The sequence below is a fragment of the Mesoplodon mirus genome (assembly GCF_964341445.2).
Source record: "Mesoplodon mirus genome assembly, chromosome: 17".
Taxonomy (NCBI): Eukaryota; Metazoa; Chordata; class Mammalia; order Artiodactyla; family Ziphiidae; genus Mesoplodon; species Mesoplodon mirus.
This window is the reverse complement of record NC_138993.1, coordinates 6,060,523-6,073,620: the sequence shown is the minus strand read 5'-3', so window position 1 is coordinate 6,073,620 and position 13,098 is coordinate 6,060,523.

Genomic DNA, 13,098 nt, shown 5'->3' with positions numbered 1-13,098 from the left:
CCCGCGAACCGCAAAAAAAAAAAAAAAAAAAAAAGCTGCTTCCCACTCTGCATGCCCCTGCTCCCACCTCAATTTCACATTCTTAATGTACATACAGGCAGTGGGATATTGGGAATTACTGAGTCCTTTCATTTAAACCAATGCTGTCACGTTAACTCAGTTTGCCTGTCCTTGTAGCCCTCAGTGTGACGTCTCCTGCTTTCAGAGGAGGACAGAGCCGGGCAGCAGTGGCAGGTGATGGAGAGCCTGGCCGGGAGGCGGGGAAGCAGGCGCCAGTGTTGGGTCCCCACCTGCTGGCCACATCCCTGCTCCTCCTCAAGTCCTGGGTCCTCGTCACTGAAGTGACAGGCTCCACCTAGGTCACCTCCAAAGCCCCTGCCATCCCAGAGGGCCTAATTCACAAGTTGTCCGTTTCTGCAGTCTGTTTGCTGGGCACATCATTTGTACAGGGGAGAGGAATTCCACAGACCGTCATGAAGCCAGCTCAGCTCTTCAACCCCGCTTCCTCCTGGTGGTGGAGCCTGGCTCTTGCCAATTCGAGTAACTGGGTCACTTCCGGTTTAAACTCTGTTGCTTTGGGGTAAACCCTCAGTCAGCTTAGGACTCTCCCACTTCTTTTTCCCTTTCCTTTGGTCAGGATTAAATTGGGATTAAGGGAGGCTTATTTAAGGTTTTGTTACGTTCGTGACAGGCTGGAGAGCAAGGGCAGGTTGTGTCTGTTCCATGGTTGTCTTTGGCCTCCAATGAGCTGGGACCCGCCCCCTGGTCCAGAGTGTTGCCCTCGGCCCCTGCCGATGGCGAGGCTCCCCCCCGGCCCCCTCCCCGGTTGTGGTGTCCAGCATGTGGCTCCCCTTTCCTTTGGCCCTTCTGTGATCCCGTGCTGGGTTGGAGGGGCGTAGCTGGGAGACTTTGGTGGTCTCCCTCGGGATCATGCTCTAGCTGAGGGCCCGGGGAGCCCTCCCTCATGCCTAGGTGCCAGTCCTGAACAGAGACACCCCCTAAACTTCTCAGGGATCTCCATCAGGGCTTGTTTTGCTGGAAGATGCTGCCCTCGTCTCAGGAGCTCGTCAGCATCTGGACCCCAGCTCCACTGCTGCTGAGTCTCCTTCCCATCCTTGACCCCACTGAACTCATCTTGGCTGGAAAAACAGTTCTGATGTTATCCTGACTCTCCTCGCCCCTGATTTATTTATGGTGTAATTTATTTATGGTATAATACATGCTGGGAGGACGAGGGAGCCACTTGGGAATATGGAAAGCCATCCAAGTTCATGCTCAAGGGAACTTAGGAGAAAAAAAAGATAAATCCATATATAGTTGGTTAAAATATTTATAAAGACACAGGTTACTTATCTCAAAACCTGAGAAAGGTCAGAAATGACAGACGAGACAGTGGGGTGGAATGAATCTGGGTCACAAATTGCGATCCAAGGAGAAGGAGGGAGAATAGGAGGGTGGGGACTCCTGGCAGTGTACAGGAGAGGAGGCGCAGGACCGAGGTGGCTTAGGTGCCTGTCCACAGGCTGGAGGTGGAGGTGAAGGTCAGGTGCACAGCTTGGGGGTGAGGCGGGCCCAGAAAATACCCGTAAGCAGAACAAAGCTGACCGAGGAGGGTCAGGTGAAGATGGAGGACGCGAGGAGGAGCAGCTGGGGGAAAGACCTGAGCAGGACAGTGCTGAGCTTGCCTTGATTAGATGATTGTGGAGAAACGGTTACAGGTAATTCAAGACCAGCCTTCGGGGGTGGGGGAGGGGAGGGTGGGAGTGTTGGGGGCGAATAGGAAGAACCACGTTGCAGGTGCAAAGCCCTCTGGGTCTGGTCGAGGGATTTGGATGGGATTCTGGGGAAGGGAAAGATTCGGGCTGCCGAGGAGGAAGCTGCTGTCCTTGGCAGTGGCTGGTGAGTGATGAAAACCGGAGAGGCGGCAAAGATTACCAGGATGCAGACTTGCAGAAGCAGCAGGACACTGGCACAGCCCACAGGACGGGGAAGTTGGGCAACAGGGAAGGCTGGGTGAGGAAGGGTGGGGAGTTTGAGGTCTCAGGGCTATTTATATTCAGCCGGAGACGTCCTGGAGACCTTGGTACGTGACATACCGGAGAGGAGAGGCCCGGGCGTGTGCTGGAGCAGGCGTGTGTCGGGAGGCGGTGATGGGAGGAGTGGCGAGCTGGGCTCTGTGCGAGGAGAAGGTCGGGGTGCTTCCCCTGGAAGCGTGTAAGTCAGGCAGCCCTCTGCCACTCCACCTCTGGGCTTGCGATGCTGAGAGCGGAGCCGGGACACCGCCGTCTCACTTCTCTTGCATTTAATGTGTCGTGTGAAATTTACAATTCTCTTTAAAGCACTGACCAGGGAACGTGGTTTATGCACAAGAGAGGAGCATGGGATCTGGAGCCTCCCGAACTTGGATTAAAATCCTAGCTCTGTAAAGAAAATGTGGTGTATGCATACAATGGAATATTGCGGAGCCTTAAGAAGAAAGGAAATTCTGACTCATGCTACAACATGGATGGATCTTGAGGTCATTATGCTAAGTGAAACTAGCCAGTCACAGAAAGAAAAATACTAGGTATGATTCCACTTATAAGAGGTATCCAGAGTAGTCAAACTCATAGAAATAGAAAGTAGACTCACGGTTGCCAGGGACTACAGGGAGGGGGGATGGGGAGTTATTGTTCAATGGATTTAGAGTTTCAGTTTTGCAAGGTGAAAAAATCCCAGAAATCTTTTGCACAGTATATGAACAGAGTTAACACTACTGGACTATACCTTAAAAATAGTTAAGATGGTAAATTTTATGTTATGTGTTTTTAGCACCACCACCATAAAATTTTTGAAATCCTAGATCTTCTAGCCAGGGGTGGCTGTGTGACCTTGTCCTTGTACAAGCCAGCTAATTTCTTAGAGTCTCGGTTTCCTCATCTGTAAGATAGGCATAGAACACCCACCTCATAAAGACATTCTAGGACTAAATAAAAGCATGTATGTGAAGCTCCGAACATAGCACCTAGCACATCAAAGGTGTTCACATTTCATTTAAATTAAATTAGTTCCCCTACTATCAAAACCTGGATGGTTTTCTTTTAAGGACCTAGACCTACTGGGGCCTTTAGCAGCATATCATAGTGCAGCCTCCACAATACTGAGAATGAAATAGTTAATAGGAAGCCCCCTGAACTCTTATTCCTAAAGATTTGTGATACACTACACACCAAGTGTCCCAGCATCCCTGTTCTTGATCAGAGGAGGGTCCCAAATAAAGAGGTCACTCTTCCCATCAGAAGAAGCTAAATACAATCTCTTCTGACACAAACTGGGCAGAATCCAAATACAACAGGCCAGAACCATGGGTTTTCAGACTTTCTGGTAGAGAAACCCTTTGCAAAGCAGCAGTCAGGAGTAGCAGGCATTTGGGTGAGCCCATGGCAGAGAACAAATCTCCTTAGGAGTATTATTACTGGGTATTCACTGCATAAAGTGAAATTTGAGCAAGTCCCATGTAGAGACATGAGACCAATGTGGAATAAGCTTAGGAGAACACCAGAACATGAAAACCCAAGATGTAGAGGACTTCAGACCAGAACGTTCTCTGAGCCACTCCTGGCTAGAGAGTTTTTCTTACCCTTCAGGGAGAAGAATTTGGAAGTTTAGGCCAAAACTCCTTTCTATATCATGTACAGTTTGTTGCATCAAATTGTAAGTTATCTAGAAATACCTGCATTGGTCTTATTTCGTAGTGTGGGTTCAAGCATTCTCGATACTTCCTTCTGTCATCTTCATAAAGTCCTGGGTCACAGACAGCTGCCAGCTGTTATTATAGCAAGATACCTGCACAGGGTGGACCCCTTCTGACTCTTGCAGTTAAAATCCTGGTGCCTGGAGTTTCCAGGTAAGCAGCAACCCTCACACAATGTTGTCTGGGTGTGCAACCTGTAACAATAACGCACCACACCCAGAAAAACAATACGCCAAAATATCAAACTCTCCTACTCAGGCACTATGTCACGTAGGCCATGAATCTTAAGATGTCAGAGCCCTTGAGAAGGTCAGTCAGACTGATTCGATACTTTCCTATTGCTCTCAACTTTCTCAGGCTGTTTCTTTCTTTTTTTTTTTTTTTTTTTAAGGTATTCCATGGCTTGTCCCCGCCTTGAGTGACAGCTTGGTGAAGGGGATAGAGCAAGGGGCTTTGGCATCAAGGCCGCAGTGAGGTGAGATCCCATCTCTACCTCCTTTAATGGCTGTGTAAGCTGATCCTATTACTTAATTTTTTGTAGCCTCAGAATTCCTCCTCCATGGAGTAGAATTTTCTAGAAGCTACCTCAAGTTTATGGAGAAAAGAGAGATGGTGTAGCTGAAGGGTAAAGGCTGCTGCCTGGTCCATAGGAGCTGCCCCCTAAGTGTTAGCTGCTGCCCCCCTGTCCCCCCGCCCATGTTGCCCTCTCATTTCCCCTGATTCTGGTTCTTGCTTCAGCCTTTCTAATCCCGGAACGGGCCCTGAGGCCTTGAGCTCTTTCTCTGATGACGACTTTCATTCCTGGACGCTCCCATCCCCCCACGCACTCCAACTACCTGATAAACAGCCTCTAATAGTCACGAAAAGTTCGTCTCTCCTCCCTTCACACACACTCGCCCCTCACCAGTCACTTCTTCTTCAGAAGAAGGCTGGCCGGGCCCTTCATTTCGGGCTGTGCCCACTTCCAAGTATGTGACCCGTTGCTAACACGTCAGCATTGCTCTAATCTGCCTCCTCTTGGGACCTAGATCTTTTTCATCACACTTCCCAGCATTTGTTTTGTGTTCCCATCCGGTGTGTGTGTGTGAGAGGGAGAGCACGTGTCTCTTCTCTCTTCAATGCCCGTACCCCCTTTTCACCCAGACTCCGCACCCCACTTGTCGTCAGAGGCCCAGCAGGACGGGTCGGCCCCTACGTGAGCTCTGGCCCGCCCCTCCTTCCACCTCAGCATCCTGCTTGGAACTTTCTCCCAAGCTCACGCTGCTAATTAACTCGGCCTGAACCCCGGTCTCAGGGCTACGTGTTCACATGAAAGGGCTGTTGAGACCACGAGGACCTCCCCGCTTCCTGCAGAGGGAAGATCAATCTCTCCTTTCCCTTCAACTTGTAGTCAACTTTCTCCAGGAAGTGGCTGTTCCTTATTTTATACTATGTCAGAGGTAGTTAAATCCTGGAGTTTTTATTTGAGAAGTTGCATGGAGGGTTTCAACAAGTGTTCCAGAGCAGGTTCTTTTCCCTTGATCCTGCTCGGTTAATTACGTCTGACTCATGTACATCCTGTTAATTTAAAGCGTGTCTCTGTGATCTGCAATTTCTCCTCATCAATACCGTTGAGGACCAAGCAGTCTGCAGAGTTTATTTGTTCTGTCTTATGCTAAAAACAAAAACATGGAACTGTTTGTGACCGAGGCCTGCCCTGATGTTTGGAAACCACACCATGGGTTCTTGGTCCCCTGCAGTGAGTCCTGGTAGAGCTGTGGGGATAGCTGAGGGGGTCTGATAAAACCCAGGGCCTGGCACCCTGCAGCTTTTAAAGAGTGAGCTGAGACACGCTGCTGTTAGGAGACGCAGGAGTGCGGCTTGTTTATCTCCACTTTCTCCATGGACATCTCTGGACACATAGGGTTGCTGTTTTGTTTTGACTGATTTGGACTTTTTCCCCCCTCATGGTTAAAAGAGCAAACAAGCTTTAAAAATGACCTAATCTTTGTCCAATGTGACTTCATGGGAAGTCACCAACCTCCCCAGAATGCAGAGTTGGAGCAGGGCTGGTGCCAGGAAAGGAGATTTGGAATTCAGAAACTTTGAAGCCGTGTAAACAGCCACGGAAGTATTGCGTGAGTCGGACCTCGGTTCCCCATCTGCAAAAATGCCAGTTGTTTTTTTTTTAATCTTTTTTTAAAATTTATCTTTGCCTGCGTTGGGTCTTCATTGCTGCACGCGGGCTTTCTCTAGTTGTGGTGAGCGGGGGCTACTCTTGGTTGTGGTGCGCGGGCTTCTCATTGCGGTGGCCTCTCTTGTTGCGGAGCATGGGCTCTAGGTGCACGGGCTTCAGTAGTTGCGGCACGCAGGCTCAGTAGTTGTGGCTCGCGGGCTCTAGAGCTCAGGCTCAGTAGTTGTGGCGCACGGGCTTAGTTGCTCTGCGGCATGTGGGATCTTCCCCGGACCAGGGCTCGAACCCGTGTCCTCTGCATTGGCAGGCAGATTCTTAACGTCTGCACCATCAGGGAAGTCCTGCCAGGTTTTTAAATAAGGAAGAAATTTAAAGATCTTTCAGTGTAAAGAACTACATAGATTATTTTTTATTAATTATTTATTGGAGTATAGTTGATTTACAGTGTTGTGTTAGCTTCTGCTGTATGGCACAGTGATGCATAGATTATTATAATGATTATAGGTAATACAATGTAGGTACAGTGTACACACTATTCCTTTTGTGTGAATCCCCCCGAGGCGGGACTGGGACTCATGGTCGACAATGAAGAGGACAACGGTTTAGCGAACCCTGGACTGGACTTGAGAAGTTCACCCTCGAGCCCCAACTACTGGTGATGGTTACTTCAGTATTAGTATTTTATAGATTATACTTTACAAATAGAACTCATGCTCCTTGTAAAAACATCCAAACAACAGAAATATTTAAAGTATGTAAAGCAAAGATCGCTGGGCCTGCCTCCCCAGAAGGGGGTCAGCAGGGTGGTGACCATCCACCTGGATCTCTTCCAGGCACGCACACTGAGCACTGTTTGTTTTAACGAAAGTTAGATCATACTCTGTGCATTGTTCTGCATGACAGTTGCATCTTTTATTCTTAAGTGGAAGTGACGTGGGGTGGGAAGTAAGTGCAGGCTTCTGCATCAGAGTTGTAAGCCCCCAGCCTCTTCTGTTACTGGCTGCGTGTTTTGGGGCAAATTGCGTAACTTCTTTGAATCTCATCTTTTAAAATGGGTACTGGGGACTTCCCTGGCGGTCCAGTGGTTAGGACTCTGAGCTTCCACTGCTGGGGGTCAGGGTTCGATCCCTGATCAGGGAACTAAGGTCCCACGCTATTTAACGTCTAGAGCTCTTATGATGCAGATTAGAGGTGATATATGTAAAATGCCAGGCACATGCTGAGTAGGGAAGATCATGATTATTTCTAATAAACTTTAAATTCTAGGGTATTTTTCATTCTTGAACTGCCAAAATGCTAGATTTTTCTCCTAATTTGCGCAAGATTGGCTGTAGTTCATAAAGACACTCTTTTAGATGTTTTATTTTAGTAAATTCTCAGTGGGGTTCACTCCTGTTTTCTTTTTTTTTAATCAGTGATTTTCAACCTTGATTCCATGTTAGAATTACTTGGGAAGCTTATAAAAACCCCAAACCAGGCCACACCACAGAACGAGATCAGAATCTCTGTGGTCAGGACCTATGCCTCTGGATTTTTCTAAAGATCCCCAGGTGAGCCCAACACTCAAGCCTGGCAGAGAATCATCACTTTCTGTGATGCTGTATATGCTCTCAAGAAATAAACATACAGGCCAGAACAGAGCGGATTTCATTTGCTCAATGTGTTTGTGTTAATGGAAGAGTTTATTACATTCCCTCTTTCAGTGGAGTGTAATTAATATTTAAATACACATGCAGAGTGAACGCCAGATAAAATTAAATCAAAGTATTGCAAACTGTAAAGTATATATATTTTTATTTTAAAGCACATTAAAGAATATTTAGAAAGTAGAGAAACGCAAGGAAGCAAGCAATTCACAAATAGTCCCACCACCCTTATATATATATATATTTCTGCTATTGTACCAGCAATGGTGCATTTATGTTTTTCTATAGATAGATTCTACAATATATAATTATCATATCAAACATTATAATTCCTTTTCATTAGGGAACAATTAGGGAACAATTCCATTATAGAGAAATTGGCTTCGGGCGCAGAGCTCTGAAGGGGCTCCGAGCCAAGTATGATTCCTGCTAACCTTGGCCACAGTGGAGAGTCTACATTCCTTCAAAGCCTTTTTGTTACCTTTATTCATCTTCTCTTTCAGAATGGAATAACGCAATGGAAACGGGCAGGTGAAAACGAGGATTGGCTGGAATCAGGAGGAGAGGGAAGACGATCGTTTCCACAAGTAACTGTGAAGCCAGGTTATAGTAATTTGTTCTCCACAGTGAAAGCCTCACTTATTAAGAAGCTCTTCACAAAACCTGTGGAAAATGCACAAGCAATGGTTGGCAGGGGCTGTCACCAGGGGGAGTCGTGTAGCTGGGGGAGAAGAGTCACCCTACGCCCTTCCAGACCATATTCACATATTTCTTCCCCCAGAAAGCAAATACAGAGGTTAAAACGACCTATTTTTCTTTTCTGGAATATGATTTTTTTTTCTTTTTTTGAAATTGAAGTACAGTTGATTTGCAATGTTGTGTTAGTTTCAGGCGCACTGAAAAGTGATTCAGTTATACATATAAAAACAGTCTATTCTTGACTGATAACTGCTTTCTATTGGCCCTTCTCTGGGACAGGTGCTGTCTTGGGTGCGTTTATGTAAGTTTTCTCATTTTCTGGATTCACGTTTGCCTTGTTCTAACAATTGTTCCAAATACACAGATACGTCTTGACCTTTCGAAGCTTGCTGATAATTCTGCCCACAGGTATATGTAGGAACCCAAGGACAAACAGCAAGGCAACTCGCTGGACTGAGGGCCACAAGGCAGGTGTATTGAAGGGAATGGGTCATGGGTGGAACATACTTAGACCTACTGAGTGGGGTGAGAGGGAAAGAACCTTTCTGACGGGAGAGATTCCAGGGGAGGAAGGGAGGTTTCTGAGCTCGTCTCTGTGGCAGGAGGACATCTGTGGGGTGTAGGGGAAGGACACAGGTGCAGCCTGAGAGGGGATGCAACCAGAGCAATCCCACACCCAGTGAGGGGCCCACTTATATCGGGGTCCCATGCCTGACAACCCCAGGAAGGGGCCCTTTGCCCGTTCTTCATCATAAACTGAACCCTGTGGGGAGTGGAAGATGAGTTTAGAACAGGGTCAGCCCAGCAGGCCTCAGGAGACGTTGCTGACTGACTGCGTTGATCTAACTCCAGGGGAGGGGAGCCCCCGCATTTTGGGGTGCCCTAGGCCCTGCCCTGCACAGTCTGTGAAGAGGGTGCATTTACACCTATTGCCCTAAATGAACTAGAGGCAAAGGAGCTGAGTGATAACCCTGAAAAGTGGGCTGGCATTTACTGCTACATGGATGGACCTAGAGACGATCATACCAAGTGAAGTAAGTTAGACGAAGACAAATATCATATGATATCACTTATATGTGGAATCTAAAATATGACACAGATGAACTTATCTACAGGGCAGAAACAGACTCACAGACATAGAGAACAGACTTGTGGTTGCCAAGAGGGAGGGGACATGGGGGGGGAATGGAGTGGGAGTTTGGGATGAGCAGATGCAAACTATTATATTGATATATAAGATGGATAAACAACAAGGTCCTACTGTAGAGCACAGGGAACTATATTCAATATCCTGTAATAAACCATAATGGAAAAGAAAAAAAGAGTGGGCTGGGACATTTTTGACAGCCCCAAAGGTCCTGGGGACAGAAGGGGATGTTCTTGGTACCTCTTGGAAGGAGAAATGGCCAGTGAGTAGATACAAAGGAGAGGTTTTGGAATAAAATGGATGTCCCTCCAGATAACCCACCAGTGAAGATTCTCTGGTCAGGTCCTCACAGAAGCATTTCTAGGTAACTGTCACCTGTGCCAGAAGGAAGACAGGAAGCATGACTGTGACCATTTCCACGGCCCCCTCAAGCATCCCCGACCACACACCTGGTCATCTTTGGGTAAGTCAGCTGCTCACAGAGTTCACGCCATTCTGCTGCTGGCAGGTGTCCTGTCTGGCTTCTTATTGATTTCCTTCAGATTTTATTACAACTTGCAGTGATTTTCTTTCTTTGTTTTCTTGGTTTGTTTGTTTTTCCTTCTTTCACCCCACTGGACAGTAAGCTGTATGAGTGTGGGGAGTACGTCATCTGTCTGGGTTAATCACCTCTGTGGCTAGACGGTGCCTAGCACAGAGTAGGTAGTTAATATTTGCTAAGTTAAAAGAATAAGTTAAAGAATATTCAAGACTAAATGAATACGTGGAATTTATTAACCTAGTGTAACACAAGATTAAAGTACTAATCATTCTCATGTTTTTACCTGTTTCACTCCATGCCAGCCTAGGCCTGTGGTTTCTTCTATTTTCCTTTATTTTTAGGCATGCAGTTTCTAACCTAGCACTTGGGTCACTACCTGATTGTTATTTACCTGCTTCAGCCACCAAGAGAGTGTGAGATGACAGGGGGACACCAGGACTAGAAAGCTTGCCCTGTGAACGGGTACCTCTGGCCTTATTTCTTGTCCCTTTATGATGCGTTCCAACCACCCTGAAGACCCCCAGACTCTCGAGGGCGCCATGCTCCCTTCCATCCCCGGGCCTTTGCACAGACTGTTCCTTCTAACTTCCTCCTTCCCCTGCTTTGGCCTCTGCTTCTGAGTTGAGCACCCTTCACATGGGCTCCTGTACCATCCTGTGTATCTCCAATCTCACACTTAGCTCATTAGCCTGTAATTGCATGTTTAAGTATTTGTTTTTGTTTACTCATTCATCACTGAGTATTATCTGAGCACCTAGGATGTCTTAGGCATGGCTCTGGGTACCGGGGATACAGTAGTAAACAAAATAGGCAAGGTCTCTGCTCTCTGGAGCTTACATTTTAGTGGAAAGAGATAAGCAGTTAACAAATAGAGACTCAGTTATATGTCATGTGCTAATAAGTGCTATAAAGAAATAAAACAGGGAAGGCAGAGACAAATAGGGGTCGGAAGCCTATTTTAGATAAAGTGATTAGGAAAGGCATCCGACAAGGGAACGCTTGTTTTATCATCAGCTCAAAGGAATTAGGGGAACAAGCTATGAAGATGTCTGGGCACATAGTGTTCAAGTGGCAGAAACAGCCAGTGCAAAGGCCCTGAGGCAGGAATGTACTTGACATATTCAGGACATTGAATAAGCAGAAGTGGTATGGCTAGAGCAGAGTGACCGTGTTACCCTCAAATCCAAGTAAGCTCCATGAGGTTAGAGACCACGTCCCCCTGGCTCAAGGCGTATCCCTAATGTCTAGCACGGGGCTGGCACATGCTCTGAAGGTGTTGAAGGAATTCACACCTTGGAACACCTTGCCCATTTGTCTAGTTTCACCACCAGGTCCTGAATGAAATAGCGAGAGGCCACTGAGCCTTTGGACAAGGGCAGGTCTGGGCGATGGAGGAACTGAGTAAATAAGTAAGAACAGTAAAGGGTTGAGGGGTTGAGAATAAATCTGAGGGTCCCGCTTGGTGCTCCAGGGATCAAGGCTCATTATGGCAGAGGGCTCTGGAAATGATTTATTTTCTTTCTCTTTTTAAAAAAATATTTATTTATTTAGGCCGTGCCAGGTCTTAGCTGCTGCACGTGGGATCCTTGCCGTGGTGTGTGGGATCTTTAGTTGCGACACGTGGACCTCTCAGTCACGGCATGTGGACTCCCAGTTGCACATGCATGCGGGATCTTAGTTCCCCGACCAGGGATCGAACCCAGCCCCCCTGCATTGGGAGCACAGAGTCTTACCCACTGGACCACCAGGGAAGTCCCTGGAAATGACTTCTTATTACTACATTGTGTTACTAAAGCTCACTCTATGAAGTTACTTTCATACCAGATAAATCCAGTATCCTCTACTCACTAGTAGTGTCTGGTACTGCACTAAATGTTTTTTGTGGATTCATTTGGCATGATTGTTATGGAGATTGGATGAGATGACCTCTCCATTTTACAGATGAACAAACTGACGCTGAGTGAGATCAAGTAACTGGCCCAAGGTTACACAGCTAATGGCAGAGACAAGCCATGAAAGCAAGCAGTAGGATTCTGAAGGCTTCACTCCTGACCACTGTACCGTAAACGCCCCCTCCTCCTAGCCCATCATGGTGGCAGCTGAACGCAGGCACAGACTGAAACTCAAATTCGAGTTAGATTTGACCCCAAATCAGTGTATTTTGAAATCAGATGACAGCAACCGCCCCATGTTTTTCTCCTGGATTGGGATCAATCCAGACACGAGTATAAGGACCAACTACGGTGGGAGGAAAGTCTTTGACAAGGAATTCATGTCCCACGAGGCTCAAAAGTGACTGAGGGCAGCTCGCCTCCCTAGGAGGGGGCCTGGCGCTAAAAGGAAGTTGTGTCTAACAAGGGAACGTCTGGAATTTTTCATGAAAAATGGCAGCCCACCCCTGGGAAAACTGTGTCATGTTCCATCTCTCCAAGACACAGATGAGATGCGCAGCGCTCCCACTGAAACAAGTACTGACAGGAATTCTGGGGGCAGGAAGAATAGCAGCGTCCACCATAGAGATCAAGATATGCCTCCAAAAACAACAGGTCGTGATTCATTCACTTGCAACGTGAAGGACACGCAGGGATGTTTTGGCTGTTAATGCCTGGCCTCACCATCCAGCTCCTACGGTGGGAACTCATCAGATCGCTCTGTGTGGCCTCCCACACTATCGCAGCCCTCATCCAGGGATATATGGAACTCGTTATGATGACGAACTCAAGTCCTGCTAAGGGTGGCAGGTTCCCTGAGAAGACCTTTAAAAGGAGCAACGTGGGCTTTCCCATCTCTCTCTCTGTTCCTCTTAGATTCTCTAAAGAAGAAATCAAAGAGACCGAAAGCAGGAAGTCGCCTTTATCCTGTGATCTCACTACATCCCACTTGGTGCTTCAGTGCCCCAAAGGGAGGCCTCTTCCCTGAAGTGATAAGAAAGATGCTTTTTGGAAGATCTGAGTGGCCGTTGGAGCTTAAGGCGGTCTTGTCAGCAGGATGTCGGCTGCTTGATCAGGGGCTTAAATCATAATCTCCAGGAGACTCCTGTGGCTAAAACTCTAAAGAGTTGACATGAGGGCAAAACAATTGAGGAATTCATCCTGCAGATTGGAGGAAAACAAGCGGATGCCTGGGAGATGCTGGGGCCAGTTCCCTTACAGCATCATG